The sequence below is a fragment of the Rana temporaria genome, chromosome 2, assembly GCF_905171775.1.
Source record: "Rana temporaria chromosome 2, aRanTem1.1, whole genome shotgun sequence".
NCBI classification, from domain to species: Eukaryota; Metazoa; Chordata; class Amphibia; order Anura; family Ranidae; genus Rana; species Rana temporaria.
The window spans coordinates 193,634,124-193,655,792 of record NC_053490.1 but is presented as its reverse complement, the minus strand read 5'-3'; positions in this window follow the sequence as shown (position 1 = coordinate 193,655,792).

Below are 21,669 nucleotides of genomic sequence, written 5' to 3'. Positions count from 1 at the left end.
GTTAAGGTTAGGCACATTTGACCACAGGTTCGATAGACACAGATTGCTATTGTCAGCGTCATGTCAAATCTTCTATCTATATCAAACTATTGTAGCAACGAAAATAAAGCATTTTTTTATGTCGGATCTTTCGGATTTCGGATTCTGCGTGTTCGTTTTCGTTTGTTAAACCGATAACAAAAATACCGAAATTCAGGCAAAAATGCATTTGGACGAAAACGAATACACATGTCTAGTTTTTATTACTCTTATTATTTTTGCTAGTGAACACTGGACTTATTTACATATACACACACACATTAAAAAGGGACAGAAACATAAACTATAATGCATTATATGCACTTTACATAAAACAGCTTTCCGATTGACATCTGGTAACAATCCCTTTCATGAACAGCTTCATTATTGGCTATTTTCTGAGTTATCTGTCATTTACATCAAAGTTTCATTTTATTTACTTGGAAACTTTTCCTACCCACCAAAAAAGGCAGAAATGTTGCAAAATACCAGTCATTAGTTATATTTGTCATCTCCATGCAGCAAATTTTTCTCATTATTTTCTGTCTTTTTCTTCACTGTGGAGTTAATTTACTAACATTGGAGAGTGCAAAAACTGGGTGCTGCTGTGCATAGTAGACAATGAACTTCTAACTTCAGCTTGTTCAATTAACCCCCCGGGCGGTATTCCCGAGTCTGACTCGGGGTTACATTTTTGTGCTGCGATCGGTAACCCCGAGTCAGACTCGGGCTCGCCTCGCAGAATCCACAGGCTTGGTTTACTTACCTTGTCCCTGGATCCAGCGATGCCACCGCGCTGTGTGAGTGAGCGGGACCTCGCTCGATTCACACAGTGCCTCTGTGTGCCGCCGATCTCCGTTCTCTGCGACGTTACGACACACGGGAGCGGAGAACGGCGCCAAATTCAAAAAGGTAAACAAACACCTTACAGATCTTATAGATTACAGTACTGTATGTAAAAAATACACACCCCCCTTGTCCCTAGTGGTCTGCCCAGTGCCCTATATGTTCTTTTATATAATAAAAACTGTTCTCTCTGCCTGTAAACTGTAGATTGTCCATAGCAACCAAAAGTGTCCCTTTATGTCAAAAATGGTTTTAGAGCAGCTAGAAAACAGCGATAATAAATTATAATCACTTGCAGAATTGTGCGATAGCGATTTGTGGGGAAATTCGTCATAAAAAAATAAAAGTAACGACAGCGACAATTCTGCAACTGAGCAAATTTCTGTGATTTTGAGTTGATTACATTATTGAATAATTTTTATTATAATTATATTATTATTTGTTATAATTATTTATAATTATTTATTATATTATAATTTATAATTTTGTTTTTAAAAAAAATTCATACCCGGGATGCCTACTAGACTCTTGTTTGGACAGATTTAAGTGAGTTATTCCTAAGAATTACAGGCCTACAATATAAAACACCAAATTTCCTTGCAAATAATGGTACCGCTTTCAGCACCTTTTTTCTGAAAGAATCATACCACCAGGGAGGTTAAGCTTTGACAAACACACCTTAAAGCTGATGCCCCTATGCAGAGCTGCCCCCAATTTTGCACTCTCCAGTTATAGTAAATCAACCCCTGTGTCTCTTTATGGAGGGAGCATTTTGGTAGAGGCAGCCTTTTGCTGATTTTATCATCCAATCATGTGCAAGTTAAAATGCTGTTTTTTTATTTTCCTTGTATGTCTCCCTCAGATCTACAGCAAGTGCACTCCCAAGTGCAATTTCAGTGCAATTCCAAGTGCCCTGTGCACTTGTAGTTTGTACTTTTAGTGCAAAGTGGATTTGTCCTTTGTAAATAACCCCCATTGTCTTTTATGATGCAGTGATCATAGCTTATGAGGACTACTGACACACTAATGCACCCAAAATATATGCAATCTCTTCAATTATATCGTACAAAAATTGTGATATTAATGAGACATGATGCAAATAGGGATTTTCACATTTGAAACGCACATGGTGCATTCCACAAAATATGTACTGCAAATCAATGTTTATTTGTTGCACTAATATAAATGTCACAATTTATACTCAGAATAGGTACAATATGTTGTTAGCTCAAACAAGAGGATAGGAACACACTATATTTCTGGCACATCAACAGTTGTTTTGTTTTTTGTACTTGCAGTGTTTTTTCTTTAATTTTACCAAGCTATATGCTTCAATGCATGTGCGCTAATTCAATGCAGTACTGTGCATGAAGGCACGCTGAATTAAAGAGGAGGTAAATCCTTATGGGTTTTACATCCTCTTTTGCTCCCTGCATAACCTACAAATGAAAAACATAATGGGCTAATATGCATCACATACTAGCCCATTATGTGACACTTACCTGCAAAAGAATCCAGCGATGTCCCCAGTGTAGGCAGCGCCCATCTTCTGGCCCCTCTTCCTTCCGGGCCACAGACTCCGGCTCTGTGATTCGCCGGAGCCGTGTGACATCACTCCTGCACATGCGCACGGGAGCCGCCATTAACGGCACAGGCTAGGGAAGAAACAAAGTTTCGTTAATTTAGTTTTGTTTCTTCCCCGCGCATGCAGCATTAACATTTTCGACGGACTACAAGTGAAATATCTCCTGAACGGTACACATTTAGGAGATATTTCCACTACCTATAGGAAAGCCTTATTCTAGGCTTACCTATAGGTAGAAGTCACAAACAAGGGTTTACAACCACTTTAAGTATTAAGGTGGCTTATTCATTTAAAAAAAAATCATACATGACAGTTTAATACAGGTCACATTGGTGTACCATGATGTGGGTGCTTTGGCTGCTACTGTAACAGCACACTGGGGTACCATTCAAAATGAATAGCACAGCAATTCAGTGCACAATGGTGCAAATGTTAACACACAATATCACAAGGCACAAATAAAAAAGGGACCTTCAGTGATAAATTAACATCCTATACAAACATATTTTGTATGGGTGCATTGTGATCTAATAATAGCACATTTTCGAAAACTACGACAATTTGATGCAATCTGCCCATGCCTGGCTGAAGAACAAGATGAACTACCTTATGTCTACAGTTTAGTTAATTGTCTTATACACCAGACAAAATAGTTAGTAATTGCACCTCATGATGTAGAACCTGATAGCTTCTTGATCAATGTGAGCCTGAATGGACATACCACTTGGCAGACGTCTTACATGAAGAACACAAACATAAAAGAAGTGACATTGTGGTTGGATTTTGTTATTTTTGCACTCTGTTGAATCAACGTTACAGATTCCGACAAGCTTAGAAAAATGACTGTATGTGCACTATTTCTAATATGATGACAACGTTCTCAGTGAATTTCTTCCTTTGAATACACATTTCAGCTCTTGGCAAGGAAATTATAAGTAACACAAACACATTTCTCAAATTTACAATAACAACAGCAAAAATAAGTATAAAGTAAAATATAACATATTCCTAAGATTAGTCTTGACAAGTTTGTATTTTTTAACATGACGCATTATAAAATGGAACATTTGAAACCTGTATCCTAAATATTTAAAGCGAACCAATCACTTACATTTAAACTCAATCTGAAACAAGGTGGTACAAATTAAAGTGATATTAAACCTGAAAACAATAATGTAATATACCGTATTTATCGGCGTATAACACACTCTTTTTTCCCCTTCAAATCAGGGGGAAATTGTGGGTGCGTGTTATACGCCGATCCCCGCTGTTTCTGAGGGAAAGAGGAGCGATCACCGCCGATATACACATAGCCGAGTGTACTGTGTACTAGGCTAGGCTCGGCTCCACTCGCAGTCATGCCCAGTCCCGCCATTGTACCTGTGTTATGTCCATCATAGGAGCCTGGCCAAGGGGTGGGACTGCGAGAGGAGCCGAGTACTACACAGGACATCTGGTTCTGTCTATCTCGGCGCCGCGGTGGTAATTTGAAACGATTATGCTGCAAGGACACTGGGCAAGGCTCCAATGACACTGGGTAAGACTGCAAGGACACTATGCAAGGCTGCAAGGACACTAGGCAAGGACACTAGGTAAGGCTGCAAGGAGACTAGGCAAGGCTGCAAGGACACTGGGCAAGGCTGCAATGACACTGGGCAAGGCTGCAAATGACACTGGGCAAGGCTGCAATGACACTGGGAAAGGCTGCAAATGACACTGAGCAAGGCTGCAAATGACACTGGGCAAGGCTGCAATGACACTGGGCAAGGCTGCAAATGACACTGGGCAAGGCTGTAGATGAACACTGATTATTCTACAACGATGGACAAGGCTGCAGATGGACACTGATAAGGCTGCATTGATGGGCATTTAAATGTAAGTTTTTATCCTTAAACTTCCCTCCTAAGTTTTTTTCCTTAAAATTCCCTCCTAAACTTGGGGTGCGTGTTATATGCCGGCGCATGTTATACGGCATTACAGCTTACCAATTCTTAGATGTGGTGGCTGCATTTGTTTCCTTTGTCAGGCTTTTTTGTTCTTTATTTTTATCTGTAGATCCAGCCAGCAAGTCTGTTATTTTTCAACATTTTTTAATAAAGCAAGCTGTCCAGCAAAAGTGGCAGTTGGTGAGTTGAGAAAAAAAATAACACTGACAGGTTGCTTAAAATGACAAGATTTTATTAATTTATATAAAACCTTGTGAAAATAGCAGCTTTTTGGGTGGTTGGTAATAGAAAAAGTTCTTTAGAGGCACATCAGGATTGTAAGCTAGCACTGCAAATGTAGAATGTGGTTGCAGTAGTTTTAGTGGTTGTTACAAAACAGAAACAAAATTCTAATGCCAAAAATCTATTTTTGTAGTAACCTAAACAGCTAACAATTTACAAAACTTGTTCACACCATTAGTAAAACAAAAAATTGCACTAACCCAAACCAAAATTAAAAATGAAGCAGTATTGAACCAGAAGGCTGCAGTAAACGGTGTAGATACACATAAAATACAAAAGAGGAAAAAAAACTGCGCCAACACTAATCAACTAGCACTCACGCTAGATAAATGGTAACATAAATAAACATATGAATCAATCATGTGTAAATTGTCCCAATGTGTGATAAATTTCGTTGGTGTCAACATCTGAGACGAACAGCACCACAGTGAACGTTATAACATCCGTGAGAACCGCCACCACATGGAAAGCCTCTTACCAGAGTGACAAGTCTACACAGCCTTGAAAAAGTATAGTCTCCGTCCGTGGGTTAAAACACAGTATCAAGAAGCTCCAGGAATGAATCATCCAGACGTGGGATCGCTACCTCCTTCACAAAAGTGGTCCGTGGATCATAGATAACAAAAAAACAGACCATAGCATAATACCGTTTTTGAACGTTTATTTTTTAAAAGAAGAGTTGTACTTACAAACATAAATTCATAAAAAGCGTGTAAAAAAATGCCGGCCGGCACTATAGGAGCCCTTCCTCCTTCACATCGAACGCAGTGACATCACTGTACGCTGTCCCAAACGTGTTTCGTCATAGGTTGACGTTTTCAATGGGGATGAGATTGTTCACACCATTGCACATGTGTTGGTATGCTTAACAAACATAAGATGCACTGCAGTGTGTTTTTAAAGGGGGTGTAAATGTAAAAAATGTTTCCCTAAATAGCTTCCTTTACCTTAGTGCAGTCCTCCTTCACTTACCTCATCCTTCAATTTTGCTTTTAAATGTCCTTATTTCTTCTGAGAAATCCTCACTTCCTGTTCTTCTGTCTGTAACCACACACAGTACTCTCTGGCGTGGAGAAAGCCTCTTGAGGGGGGAGGGGCGAGCAGGAATGTCAGGACACTCTCTACTTTGCAGATAGAGAAAGGAGCTGTGTGTCAGTGGGCGTCCTGACACTCCTGCTTGCCCCCTCCCCCCTCAAGAGGCTTTATTCACACCAGGGAGAAAGCCTCCCATTACTGCGTGTAGTTGCAGACAGAAGAACAGGAAGTGAGGATTTCTCAGAAGAAATAAAGACGAAGGATGAGGTAGGTGAACGAGGACTCCACTAAGGTAAAGAAAGCTATTTAGGGACATTTTTTTTTACCTTTACAACCCCTTTAACATGCATTGCAGTCCATTTCATTACCCTTTTTTACCTTGATGATTTTGCACTGCAGTGAGTTGTGCAAAAATATTACATTTCCTTTTGTTTCAGTGCACAAGTACACAAGTTGATGTAAACTAAAGCCAAAAGACATACTTTTTTGCCTTTTTTTTGCACTGGGACTGCTTTGGGGGTGCGATAGAGCTTTCATTCTCCATCTGTGTGTTCCAAAATGTAATATTGTCTACATAGACTATGCATTGTGAAAAAACATGTACTTTCTAGGCACTAATCATTAAAATCAAAATATTTTATTTAGATACAAAATATCATGAAAAAACACTGATAAAAACACACATAAAAATACATATGTAGAAATATGACCCAGACTAATCCCACACGAGTACAGTGGAACCAGCCATAAGGCTGTGGAACTGTAACAATCCAAAATAAATTGGCATTGGTCAGTTTAGCTTGCATAGGCTTGACATGTTTCACAATGACTTGCTTCCTCGGGAGCTTATTTAATTATTGTAGATAGATAAAAAACACATACTGTATATCATATACAGATCTTACAATATTATACAGAGATCGGTTAAAGATATCAACAGATATCATACAGATAAACAAAATACCCAAGTTGTGTTAAAGGGCTAGGGAGTAAAGGCAGACATGCATAGGGGCTATCTAGAATGATCAAATAAGCTCCTGAGGAAGCAAGTCATTGTGAAACATGTTTAGCCTATACAAGCTACGCTGACCTATGCCAATTCCTTTTGGATTGAGATTAGTTCCTAGAAAGTCCATGTTTTTCCACAGTGCATATTCTATATTGATTAGGATGTGGCACTCTGCACATTGTTCATTCATGCATTCAATATGTATTATTGTCCACAGTTCACATGAAGCATTTGTTCACATAACACTTCATCCATATGCATTTAGAACAGTCAGTGTCAGTTTCTTACAATACAATAATTTCCAATGAGTGGCTTTTCAGGGAACAGTACAGCATTATTGGGGTAAGAAAACATCTTCCATGTTTGTGACATCAATTCTGTGCCATAGCCATAGCAGTATAAATTTGGTGAAGCTGTAATGTTATACTGTTGTCCCCATGGGCCAAATTCTCAAAAAGTCTGCCTAACTTAAATTTCAGCAGTTAAGTTACACTGACTTAAAATTTCTACCTAAGTGCCCGATCGTCAAAGCACTTACCTAGAAAATTCAGGCCGTGTAACTTAAGTGCCGCCGTCGTAAGGCGGTCCTCCTCTCCTGGGGGCGTTTAAAATTTAAATGAGGCGCGCTCCCGCGCCGGCCGTACTGCGCATGCGTGTGACGTCATTTTCCCGACGTGCAGCGCGCGAACGTAATTAACGCCGGGCGGCTTTGAGAATTTCGACGGGACACTAAAGTTGCGACGGGTGAAAAAAAAAAGACGCGCCGGGAAAACAAATAATTATAAAAAAAATGACAGCGTCGCTCAGCATGCATTCCTGAGAGGGAGAACTCCATGCCAATTTTCAAAGAAAAAACCGGCATGGGTTCCCCCCCCAGGAGCATACCAGGCCCTTAGGTCTGGTATGGGTTGTAAGGAGACCCCCCCACGCCGAAAAATTGACGTAGGGGGTCCCCCTACAATCCATACCAGACCCGTATCCAAAGCACGCTACCCGGCCGGTCAGGAAGGGAGTGGGGACGAGCGAGCGCCCCCCCCCTCCTGAGCCGTGCCAGGCCGCATGCCCTCAACATGGGGGGGTTGGGTGCTCTGGGGCAGGGGGGCGCACTGCGGGCCCCCCCACCCCAGAGCACCCTGTCCCCATGTTGATGAGGACAGGACCTCTTCCCGACAACCCTTGCCGTTGGTTGTCGGGGTCTGCGGGCGGGGGCTTATCGGAATCTGGGAGTCCCCTTTAATAAGGGGGCCCCCAGATACCGGCCCCCCACCCTAAGTGAATGGATATGGGGTACATCGTACCCCTACCCATTCACCTGGAGGCAAAAAGTAAAAGTTAGTAAACACACAACACAAGGCTTTTTAAAATAATTTATTATTCTGCTCCGGATGCCCCCCTGTCTTCTTTATTAGCTCTATTTCCAGGGGGGGCTTCTTCTTCCGCTCTCCGGGGGTCTTCTTCCACTCTCCGGGGGTCTTCTTCCACTCTCCGGGGGGGGTTTCTTCTTCCGCTCTCCGGGGGGGGCTTCTCCGCTCTCCGAGGGCTTCTTCCATCTTCTCCCCTCTTCCGCTGTTGACTCGGCGAACCCCGGTTCTTCTCCAGCTGTCCGGTGCCTTCTTCTTCAGCGCTGGCTGCCTGCTATGTTTGTGTGTTAGCTCAATTAGTAACAGGCAGGCCTACCCACGTGCACCCACCACGTGGGTACCTGCCGAAGCATGATGGGACGGTGATGCCTATATAAATGGGATGCAAGGCACGCTTCCATCATTACAGCGACAACAGGCGACGAGTCAACATCGGAAGAGGGGAGAAGAACAGAAGACCCTGACGTCACAGAAGACCGCGCCGGCTGCCTGTTACTAATTGAGCTAACACACAAACATAGCAGGCAGCCAGCGCTGAAGAAGAAGGCACCGGACAGCTGGAGAAGAACCGGGGTTCGCCGAGTCAACAGCGGAAGAGGGGAGAAGATGGAAGAAGCCCCCCGGAGAGCGGAGAAGCCCCCCCCGGAGAGCGGAAGAAGAAACCCCCCCCCGGAGAGTGGAAGACCCCCGGAGAGTGGAAGAAGAAGCCCCCCCTGGTAATAGAGCTAATAAAGAAGACAGGGGGGGCATCCGGAGCAGAATAATAAATTATTTTAAAAAGCCTTGTGTTGTGTGTTTACTAACTTTTACTTTTTGCCTCCAGGTGAATGGGTAGGGGTACGATGTACCCCATATCCATTCACTTAGGGTGGGGGGCCGATATCTGGGGGCCCCCTTATTAAAGGGGACTCCCAGATTCCGATAAGCCCCCGCCCGCAGACCCCGACAACCAACGGCAAGGGTTGTCGGGAAGAGGTCCTGTCCTCATCAACATGGGGACAGGGTGCTCTGGGGTGGGGGGGCCCGCAGTGCACCCCCCTGCCCCAGAGCACCCAACCCCCCCATGTTGAGGGCATGCGGCCTGGCACGGCTCAGGAGGGGGGGGGGCGCTCGCTCGTCCCCACTCCCTTCCTGACCGGCCGGGTAGCGTGCTTTGGATACGGGTCTGGTATGGATTGTAGGGGGACCCCCTACGTCGATTTTTCGGCGTGGGGGGGTCTCCTTACAACCCATACTAGACCTAAGGGCCTGGTATGCTCCTGGGGGGGAACCCATGCCGGTTTTGAATTTTAAAATTGCCGTGGAGTTCTCCCTCGGGAATGCATACCAAATGCCGTCGCTGGAATGGGCCTTTACAATGTGTGACTAACTTTCCACATTATAAAACCAGCCCTAGTTTTGCGCAGGCAAATTCGGAACTTAGGCAGAAATCACAGTGATGAAATGCTTTGAAAATCTGCTTAAGTCCTCATTTGCATACGCAAAGCTGCATTTCAATGAGAAATGCCCCCAGTGGCGGATGCGGTACTGCATCCTAAAATCTGACCGTGTAAGTGTCTTACACATGTCAGATTTTCTGCCTAACTTTGGAAAAAGCCTTTTGAGAATCGTTTCCAAAGTTAGGCACAGGGATACGCAGGCTGAACAGCAGTTAAGTCTGTGTATCTCTTTTGAGAATCAGGCCCCATATTTCTATTACTAAAAGCCTTACTTAAAGGAGTTGTAAAGGAAAAAAACAATTGGCCTAAAATTAATGTCTGCAAGGTAGACAGACAGAATAGTGTAATGATTCTGTTAAAAAACGAGTAAATACCTATTAAATTCCTTCATCTATATCATCTCCGGCGTTCTAGTATCTGTTCCCTCATTCACTTCCTGGTTTGCGGTGTTCGTTCATGCAAGAACTACATTTCCCAGTATGCATTGCGGCACGCCCAGTAATTCACACCTCCTTGAAGTCTCTAACACGTAGAGAGTGTCCAGCCGCACAAATGTAGCTCTCAGGAGGGGGCGAGCACGTCACTGACCACCACAGTAAAGCCTCCCTTAATGGTGGTGAGTAACAATCAGACAAGCAGGAAGTGAACAGAACAGAGAAGAAATAGAGCAACTTCTGAACAAAAACGAACAATGAGGAAGTGAAAAGAGGAATGTCTGCAGGTAAAGGATGCTTATTATGAAAAAAAAAAAGTTTTCCTTTACAACCCCTTTAACATATTCTTTACTAAACTATTATTTAACACTATGTAGGCCACATAACTAATTAAACATACATTTAAATAAAGCACACCATTCAAGGAAGGGGAAATTGTTGCTAGTTCGCGTAAAAGTAAAACAGTCTCTCACCTTGTGTATGACACATTAAATCGGCAGTCAAATTGTTAACATTTGCTTATTCACAGTGGATGCAAATGGTTCAATAGTGCATACACGTATGGGTTTTAGCTAACAAATGTGTCATTCTTTGGCAGCCCATATATTTGTCTTTTTTTTTATTGTTTGTTCAATCTGTGGGTTGAACGAAAAAAAAAAAAAATGATTTTCCTGTCCGCACATTTAGGGAATCCTCCGATTGTGGTATTGTCTTCTGACAGTGGGGACCCATCCCCTCCATTAGAATGCAATGTTCAGTGATGCCAGCAATAGCCGGCGGCACTGATCATTTGAGAAAAACCCGAAAGATTGGTTGTATACAAATCGACCTACAAATCAACTAGTGTACAAAGAGCTGCGGCTGCCCATACATTTATTGAAATTCGCTGAACCGGACGAGTTTAGATCCATGTCTTAAAGGGGTTGTAAAGATAATTATTTTTTTCTAAATAGCTTCCTTTACCTTAGTGCGGTCCTCCTTCACTTACCTCATCCTTCCATTTTGCTTTTAAATGTCCTTATTTCTTCTGAGAAATCCTCACTTCCTGTTCTTCTGTCTGTAACTCCACACAGTAACCCAAGGCTTTCTCCCTTGGACTATAGGAGAGTCAGGATGCTCTCTACATTGCAGATAGAGAAAGGAGCTGTGTGTTAGTGGGTGTCCTGACTCTCCTGTAGTCCAAGGGAGGGGGCGAGCACGACTCTCCACACCTGGGAGAAAGCCTTGCATTACTGTGTGGAGTTACAGACAGAAGAACAGGAAGTGAGGATTTCTCAGAAGAAATAAGGACATTTAAAAGCAAAATCGAAGGATGAGGTAAGTGAAAGAGGACTGCATTAAGGTAAAGGAAGCTATTTAGGAAAACAAATTGTACCTTTACAACCCCTTTAAGTCAGAAGACAAATGTACAACCTGCCTTTGAAATGCATGATCCAGGTCTTTGATAATGAACATTTTTACAATGAGCATTGATTATTCATACATAAACTGGCTATTAAAAGCGATACATACAGGATGTGTTTTTCACACAATACTATGCTTGCAGTGTTTCATCCTGCTAGGTAACAACTAGGAATGTGTGCAGGTGTCCAAATTGACTTGAATATACAAAACTCTGCAATGTCAAACAACTTATGTCTCCTATTTTTATCCAATGGAGCCATGTTATCTAGCATGGATTATATAGACACAGATAACTAGTCCCTAAGAGATAACATAGGGATTTAACAGATATTCCATATGTTAACACATGCTTCTTAGCTTTCCTGTTTTTCTTAGTTTTAGACATAAACCATCTAATGCAGCAATTTAGATTTTCATGGTAAGCACTTAGTGGCATTTACCATGGTCTTGCTCTCTAAAACTAGGTTTGTTGGACAAAGTTCCCTTATGAGCACTGACAGGTTGTTTGCAATAATAAACTACAGGTCCCTGTAAAATGTATTTTTGGCTTTGGGTGGAGTGAGGAAGAATTTTTCGAAGGTTGCTTCCATTTCTGAGATAAAATACTATCGGTATAAACTCTATACTATGAACAGTGGTGGAAGTTTAATGTATGGGAAAGGTAGAAATCTTATCTTTGTCACTGAGAAATGAAAAAGGAAACAAATCCCACCTTCTGAGAAAAGCAGACAGTCAACAAGAAAACCCATTCAAACCATCTAAACCAGTGGTGCCCAACCAGTGGCCCGGGGGCCACAAGTGGCCCACGGAGCCCCCTGATGTGGCCCGCGACCTCCTGCTCTGGGATGGCTGGTTGGCAAGCCCAGATTGCAGGTTTCTGACCTGCCATCCGAGAGCATCAGTGTTGTAAATGATCCCCATTGAGAACGTCTGTTAATGACAAAACGTTGTCTGGGAAGGCACACACTGACGTCACCACGTTCCATCTGAAGGAGGAAGGGCTTCTATTGCCGGCCGGCATACATACACACTTTTAATCATGAGATTTTTGTAAGTACATGTCTTATGAATTGGTATTAAATATTTAGTACGGTATCACGCTATGGTCCGTTTTTATTTATATACCGAGGATATGTTCAATCATCGATGTGGTGCAATTTGAGATCTGCTCCCTGGATCCCTCCCCAGTCTGATGCTAATCTGATGTGGAGCCCATTGAATAAAATCTGTCTACATGCCTAATGTTTGGGTGGTTCTGGTAAGCGGCTTTCAGTTTGGTGGTGGTGTGTTCACACTGAAGTTTTGCTGACACATGGTGGTGCTGCCACGAACCTTTTATTGGACTGAATGTGCTTTTATTCATATTATTTATTATCATTGCTTTTTACCAGCCTGATATCTGGTTTCCTACTTGGCGCAGTTTACATTTATAGTGTTGTAAATTAAACCGTAGAGGAAGCAAGCGGCTTTTCAGAAAGTGCACCACACCTGCAAGATATAATAGTCGTCTATGGAAAAGTGCAGCTAACCGCGGGAAAACCACAGGTACATTGCGCCACATTAGACCACAGACCATCAGTATTAAAGCAGCCTTAGGCCACTTTCAAGCGATTGGTCCGACCCAATCGGACCCTCCATTCACTTCTATGGATCGGCAGATGTAAACAGACTTTTGTCCGTTTACACCTGCCTACCTCCAATCCGATCTGCTAAAAAAAAACAGAAGTGGATCTATCCCCTTCCTCTGATTGGATCAGAGGGCCCATAGAGTAGATTGGGCTGTGTCTGCTTGGCATATGCAGACTGGGCACAGATCTGTCATCTGCCCACTCCACTCATTGTGGCCCGCGACTGGTTACTAAATCGATTTAAGTGGCCCTCGGCCTTCAAAAGGTTGGGCACCCCTGGTCTAAACCTTCTGCACTTTATCCAAAAAAAAAAAAAAAGTTTAGGTATTGGCTGGACTTTCATGCATGCATAACGTCTAGTTTGTTGATCAGCCGCAATATACCAATTTGGCACTTGTTAATTTTGTACACTCGTTTTGTAATCCTGTTTCCCCAAACTAGAAAGCACAGCCAGGTTCTCTACAGTATGTCATAGATGATATAGATCATCATGAAATCTAGAAATTGTGAATTAATCCAAACCCCACTGAAGTCAGTCGGTGATCAAGAAAATTAATTCTGCTAATTTTCAAGGCTCACGGAAAAGGTAATGTGAAAAAAGGGCATGGGGAGCAGGCCACTGCCCTGGAGGACATTTACCAACACAAACAAAATGTGAAAAATATAAAAGCCAATCCTTTCAATTACTTGGGAGATGCCTTTAAAATGGTTTTAAACCCTTTCATATTCCAAGTGAACTGTTTAACTTCAGTCTTTTCTTCTCTACAGCCATTAAAAGTCCATAATGTATAATCTGAGCTGTCATAAAAAAAGGGGAGGAGAGCTGAAATTGCAGAGCTCAGTGAGAAGAGCTCTGTTGGTTGATTGGAGGGGAGGCAGAGGATGGGAAGGGTCACTTCCCTCTCCCCCCCTCCCTTCACACAGCACACATGGACAGTGCTGAAGCTGTCAATCAGCTCAGGGTCCCTCCTCCCCTTTAACCTTTGTTCTCTTGGTGTCAGGAAAACGTGTCGGACGTGACCCATGCTGATAGCAAAGGAATGAGGCAGCAGACAGAAATGATACTCAATGCTCTTAATTGAGACAAGTGCACAGTATAGAGGGATATTCTTTGTTCATATTTCATGTCTGAGGTTTATGACTACTTTCAGCTATAAGTGGTATGAAACCGTATTATTTTCATGGACAATGTCAGCAACACTGCATGTATTACCTAATTTGCACTTCTAAAACTTATTTTTTCTATATTAATTGCAGCAGTACCCCCATCTGATTAATTATTATACTGTAGCTAGGAAAGAAAAAAATGTGGGTAGTTTTAGACACAACAGCAGTAACAAGCATAAATTGGCTTATCGTGCAGGGAAGAGTGTCAGCATGGGCTATACTCAGTAGAAGTGAGCATAGGCTTGAACCTCACTGACACTGTGGGGCTGATTTACCAAGCCTTTACTCCATGACTCATGGAGTAAAAGCAGGAGTAGCAGCCGTTTTGCCATTTACTAAAGAAATACGCTGCTAGTGCAGTGTATTTCCCTAGTTACTAATGTGCTCCGTGCGCCCAGGAGAGGGTGCATTGTGCACCAGTACAGACCTGGCGCACGGCACATTAAACTGTAAATTGCGGGGGTTTGGGCGGGAGTTTATTAGGGGGGGAGGTGGGGGGATGCAGGGGAAGTGAAGTGACATGTGTTTTGAAGTGTTTGGCGGGCCGAATTGAAAAGGAAAGTGTTTTTTGAAAACAGATCCCCGTACGCTTGCACAGTGCGCCTGAACCTCGGGAGGTTCATTTGCATACTGGGCATGCGCAGAGAGAAAAGTCAGGGATTCCCGTGCGCCTTGTCAGTACGGCGTGAAAATCTTGGTAAATACCAAGCGGCGTACCCGTGAATGCGCTGCGTGACGCGGCGCACGGGAATCTCCGAGCTGTTTTCAGCCCTGAAGGGGAACTCCGCGCCAAATTTCAAACTTGAAATCGGCGCGGGTCCCCCTCCAGGGCTACATTAGGCTCTTAGGCTTGGTCCGGAACGTGAGGGGTTAAACCCGCGCCGATTCGGCACGGGGGTCCCCCCCAGATCCAAACCAAGCCCTCATCCCAAGCATGCAGTCTGGCCCGGACAGGAATGGGGGCGGGGACGAGCGAGCGCCCCCCCTCCTGAGCCGTACCAGACCGCATGCCCTCAACATGGGGGAGTGTGTGCTGTGGGGGAGGGGGGCACTGCCCCCCCCACCCCACAGCACTCTTGCCCCCATGTCGATAGGGACAAGAGCCTCTTCCCGACAACCCTTGCCATTGGTTGTCGGGGTATGCGGGCGGGGCTAATCGGAATCTGCGAGCTCCCTTTAATAAGGGGGCCCCCAGATGCCGGCCCCCCACCCTATGTGAATGAGTATGGGGTACATCGTACCTCTACCCATTCACATGGGGGAAAGTGTAAAGTAAAATAAAACACCACACAATAAAATATTTTATTAATCTGCTCCGGAGCCCCCCCTTTCTTCTTTAGCTCTCTTAGAAGGGGGGGTTTCTTCTCTCCCGATCTTCTGCCGGGACCCTGGGCTTCGGTGATTTCTGCCGGGGGAGGGCGCCATCCCTCGGTCCTCTCCGGAGCCTTCCGCCGGATGCCCCCACCCCATTTAAGCTCTTTTTCATTAGGGAGGGGCATCCGGACTTCGGGGTCTTCTGCCGGGGGATGGCGCCTATCCCCCGGTCTTTCCGGTGCCTTCCGCCAGGGTTCCGGTCTTCCTGGTCTTCTGCCGGGGGTGCGCCAACTCCCCGGTCTTTTCTCTGCTCCCTCTTCTGCCTGGCTCCCCCGCGGAGCCAGGGCTTTCTTCCGTCTTCTTTCTTCTCTCTTCCTTCTTCTGCCTGTCTCCTCCGGGAGCACAGGGCTTGTCTCCGCTGTCCTCTCCCTTCTCTTCCATTGGATGTTGACACGACGAGGTTCCGCGCTGACATGCCGTGTCAGCGGCGGGCATGGACTTATATAGGGTAATGCCACCATGTGACCTCAACCCATGTGACATCACATTCCCTGGGCATGATGGGAATGTGATGTCACATGGGTTGAGGTCACATGGTGGCATTGCCCTATATAAGTCCATGCCCACTGCTCAGACGGCATTCCAGCGCCGGACCTCGTCGTGTCAACATCGAATGGAAGAGAAGGGAGAAGACAGCGGAGACAAGCCCTGTGCTCCGCGGAGGAGACAGGCAGAAGCGGAAGGCATCGCAGAAGCCCGGAGAGTGGCGCCCTCCGGCGGAAGACACCGTACAAGCCCGGGACCCTCCCCCAAAGGCAGGAGCCTCCCTGGTGAAGGGGGTCCCGGTGAATTACGTCGCTGAAGACGGGGGTGGGGTGCCAGTGCACCCCCCCCCGCAGAAACCGTCGTGGAAGCCCGGGACCCTCCCCCAAAGGCAGGAGCCTCCCTGGTGAAGGGGGTCCCGGTGAATTACGTCGCTGAAGACGGGGGTGGGGTGCCAGTGCACCCCCCCCCTGCAGAAACCGTTGTGGAAGCCCGGGACCCTCCCCCAAAGGCAGGAGCCTCCCTGGTGAAGGGGGGCCCGGTGAAATACGTCGCTGAAGACGGGGGAGGGGTGCCAGTGCACCCCCCCCGCAGAAACCGTCGTGGAAGCCCGGGACCCTCCCCCAAAGGCAGGAGCCTCCCTGGTGAAGGGGGTCCCGGTGAATTACGTCGCTGAAGACGGGGGTGGGGTGCCAGTGCACCCCCCCCGCAGAAACCGTCGTGGAAGCCCGGGACCCTCCCCCAAAGGCAGGAGCCTCCCTGGTGAAGGGGGTCCCGGTGAATTACGTCGCTGAAGACGGGGGAGGGGTGCCAGTGCACCCCCCCCCCGCAGAAACCGTCGTAGTAGCCCGGGACCCTCCCCCAAAGGCAGGAGCCTCACTGGTGAAGGGGGTTCCGGCAGAAGATGGCGAAGCCCGGGGCCTAATGGGGTGGTGGTGGGGGGCCCCGGCAGAAGACCCCCGGCTGACTAATAAATTAATTTATTCATGTGTGGTGTATTATTTTTTTCCATTTTTTTCCCCAGGTGAATGGGTAGGGGTACAATGTACCCCCATACTCATTCACATAGGGTGGGGGGCCGGAATCTGGGGACCCCTTTATTAAAGGGTCTCTCAGATTCTGATAAGCCCTCCGCCCGCATACCCCGACAACCAACGGCTAGGGTTGTCGGGAAGAGGCTCTTGTCCCTATCGACATGGGGACAAGAGTGCTTTGGGGTGGGGGGGCAGTGCCCCCCTCCCCCACAGCACACACTCCCCCATGTTGAGGGCATGTGGTCTGGTATGGCTCAGGAGGGAGGGGGGCGCTCGCTCGTCCCCACCCCCATTCCTGTCTGACCAGACTGCGTGCCTGGGATAATGGCTTGGTTTGGATCTTGGGGGGGACCCCACGCTATTTTTTTTTGCGCGGGTTTAACCCCTTATGTTCCAGACCAAGCCTAAGAGCCTGGTATGCACCTGGAGGGAACCCACCTTATTTTTTTGGGGGGGGTCTGGAGTTCCCCTTCATGAACAGCGATCTGTCATTTACACATGTCAGTCCCACCCCCCCCCCTACAGTTAGAACACACCCAGGGAACATATTTAACCCCTCCCTCGCACCTAGTGTTAACCCCTTCCCTGCCAGTGGCATTTTTAGAGTAAGCAATGCATTTTTTACAGCACTGATCGCTAGAAAAATGCCAATGGTTCCAAAAAAGTGTTCGATGTGTCCGCCATAATGTCGCAGTACCGATAAAAATCGCTGATCGCCCCAATAACTAGTTAAAACAAAAAAAAAAAATATTTTGTAGACGCTATAACTTTTGCAAAAACCAAACACTAAACGCTATTTGCGATTTTTTGGAACCAAAAAGATGTAGAATACGTATCGGCCTAAACTGAGGGTTTTTTTAGTTTTTACAATATATATTTTTGGGGATATTTATTATAGCAAAAAGTAAAAATAATTTTTACATATGTGGGCGGGACTTACGCAAGTCCCGCCCACATATATAAACATCGTTCCAACCACACATGTGAGGTATTGACTCGTGCCTTAGAGCGAGAACAATACTTTTACCACTAGACCTTCTTTGTAACTATAAACTGGTAACCTGGAAAAAAAAATAAAAGGTCGCCTATGGGGATATTCACGGAATTCATTTTGGCCCCATTGCAGGAGTGTTTCCAATAGTAAAGCGTGACATGTAAGGTATCTATTTACTCAGTGTAACATCATCTTTCACATTATCCCCAAAAATTGGGCTCACTTTTGTGTTTTGTTAATTTTTAACCACTTGAGCCCGGACCATATTTCTGGTCAATGACCGGGCAAGTTTTTGTGATTCGGCACGGCGTCGCTTTAACTGACAATTGCGCAGTCGTGCGACGTGGCTCCCAAACAAAATTGGCAACCTTTTTTTTCACACAAATAGATTATTAAATGTGCGTGTTTACTTCTGTCTTTAACACCTCCCCTTCAGGCTGGAAAGCATCAGATCAGGGGAAACAAAAAAAAAAAAGCTCTCATTCCATTGCAGCTTGGTTCCTACATGTGTGATGAACTGAGCATGCTCAAACACTTAGAAAAAAAATATCCTTTCTTTTTAAAAGGTGAAAAACACTCATTGGATGCTCATAGAGCGTGGTTTGGGTTAATTGCAGGTGTGCCCAATTACAAGCTCACCCAAACTAGAGACTGCAATTTGGTCATGTGATTTCAATTGCTTCATTACTAGCACTGTTATAAAAAGCTTGGATCGATCAGTCCTCAGCTGCCCTCAGAAGGGGCAGGCTGGCAGAAATGCTTTTGCTAAACACAAATGTGGTTTGTTGCTTTTTGCCAATGGTTTTGGTTTATTTTTAAATGATGTTCACTTTGATGTATTTGTCTATGTGGCCTTATTTTATGAAAAATGTGTAAAGCTATGGTTGTTTAGAATTTTGAAATGTATTTTTGTTTGTTTGTCTTTTTTGCTTTCCTTGTTTTGTTGACCAATAAAAATTACTTTAAAATTGTTAAGTTTGTCTTTTTTGTTACTTTTTCATGCTACATATGTTGACAGCTGCAGCTGAACTAGGTTAGGGCCTAACAAATTATGTGTGATTTTTGTCTAAGCTTCTTTCCTGGTGTGTAATCCTGAAATGTTTGCCATGTTTATTCTCCCTGACTTTAAAGACAAAAACTGGTAAGTATTTTATTTTTTCTGCAGTGGTCCTCAGCCCTCAAGTACCCCCGACAGGACATGTTTTGTGGATTTCTCTTATCAAGAATTGCTGTCCAGACTGTATTTTAAAGCACATGTGCAAGATGAAGGAAAACCTGCAAACATGGCCTGTGGGGGGGGTTTGCTATTGGTGGACAGGCTTGACGTGCTGATTTACAGCACTGTGCTTAAATCTAGCGCAAGGCAATCCTATTCAAATTGTGGATGTTTGAGGGAAGCCAAGTGAGTGTTAGAACCCCTGCTTTGTGTTTTTTATTTTTGTGTTGAGCTTTGTGTCCCTTTTCTTAAAATTGGCTTCACTTCCTGTCACACAGCTGAACAGGAAGTGAGGTTAAAACCCTACCAGTGTCATTTCTTGGGGACACAGGTCAATCTAACTAGTGTCCCCATTAAGCAAATTGCACTCCAGCACTGCTGTGTACACCCCAAATCATGGGTCTTCAAACTACGGCCCTCCAGTTGTTCAGGAACTACAATTCCCATCATGCCTAGTCATGTCTGTGAATGTCAGTGCATTACAAGGCCTCATGGGATGTGTAGTTCTACAACAGCTGGAGGGCTGTAGTTTGAGGATCCCTGCCCCAAATGATTATTTAGTTTGGGGTTTAGTAAAGGCAAAGCCACTCTGCAGTACAAGCATAGTTGCTGAAAATCAGAGAGGAAGCACTGATGGTTTTAACATCCAATCCTGTAGAAGCAAAGTTGTTTTGTTTTCTTTCTTCCTTGCTTTGCACTTGTAGTGCAAAGTGGATTTGCCTTTAGTAAATGGACCCCAAAGTCCACGATCCCTAATAATTTGGGGTGTACACAGCAAAATGCTAGAGTGCAATTTACATAATGGGAAACTATTTAGATTGATCTGTGTCCCCAAGAAAAGATATTAGTAAGGTTTTACCCTCACTTCCTGTTTGGCTATGTGACAGGAAGTGAATGAATTAGAAAGGGTGAAGACACCTCACAAATGTTGTCACTATCAGGGGTGCAGACATCCCCATAAAAATGAGCAGATAATACTTATTTGCAAATTAATAATTTTTTAGTTAACATTGGGTGGGGTGCTCTAACACACACATTCCTACATATTAGCAACGCTCTATCCTGGCCTATTGGCATGGTTATATTTTCTTAGGGCTCTCAATAAAACTCTATGAAATTTGTGCTTAAACTAGAACCAGGGGCGGACTGACAACTCATGGGGCCCCTGGGCAATAGAAGATTATGGGGCCCCTCTGGCTTACAGATGACCACCACGCCAGGAGGTAGTGCAGAGGCGGGCAGCTAAAATCTTGGGATATTCACATTAAAAGCATGTCATTTTCGGACATATCGGGGACAGATCTAAAAAAAACACAGATTTTTACATACTGTCCCTGGTTTTACTGAGCCTGGCAACCCGGATGGGGCCCCCTAGTGGCATGGGGCCCTCGGGCAGTGCCCGAGTGACTCAATGGTCAGTCCGCCCCTGACAAGAACTATAATCAACAAGTTTTATTTTCTTTAATTTTGGATAGAGTGAGGGAGGGTTATAGGCCCTGTCAGTTTATTTTGTATTATCTGTGTCCAATTGGGGAGATTTGCCTTCACTTCCTGCCCCATAGCCAAACAGGAAGTGAGAGAAAAACTATGCAAATTAACCACTTCCCGCCCAGCCTATGGCCGATTTACGTCCGGGAAGTGGTTACACAATCCTGACAGGACGTCCTGCAGGATTTCATGCCGCACGCGCCTGTGGGGGCACGCAGCGCGGCGATCGGTGATGCGGGGTGTCAGTCTAACACCCTGCATCTCCGATCTCGGTAAAGAGTCTCTCACGGAGACGGAGACTCTTTACCACGTGATCAGCCGTGTCCAATCACGGCTGATCACGATGTAAACAGGAAGAGCCATCGATGGCTCTTCCTCACTCGCGTCTGACAGACGCGAGTATAGGAGAGCCGATCGGCGCCTCTCCTGACAGGGGGCGTTCGCGCTGATTGTTTATCAGCGCAGCCCCCCCTCGGATCACCACACTGGACCACCAGGGTGTGCAAAAACAAAAAAAATATAGAACAAAAAAACAAAAAGCATTAAAAAATAAGAAAAAAGATGCCAATCAGTGCCCACAAATGGGCACTGACTGGGAAAATCAGTGCCACCCCACAGTGTCCATCAGTGCCACCCCACAGTGCCCATCCATGCACAGTGCCCACCTATCAGTGCCCACCTGTGCCACCCATAAGTATCCATCAGTGCCACCCATAAGTGCCGCCCATCTGTGCCGCCCATGAGTGCCCATCAGTGCCGCCTATGAGTGCCCATCAGTGCCGCCTATGAGTGCCCATCAGTGCCGCATAGCAGCGCCGCCAATCAATGCCACCTCATCTGTGCCCGTCAGTACTACCTCATCGATGTCCATCAGTGCCATCTCATCGGTGCCCATCAGTGCCGCCATATCAGTGCCCGTAATTGAA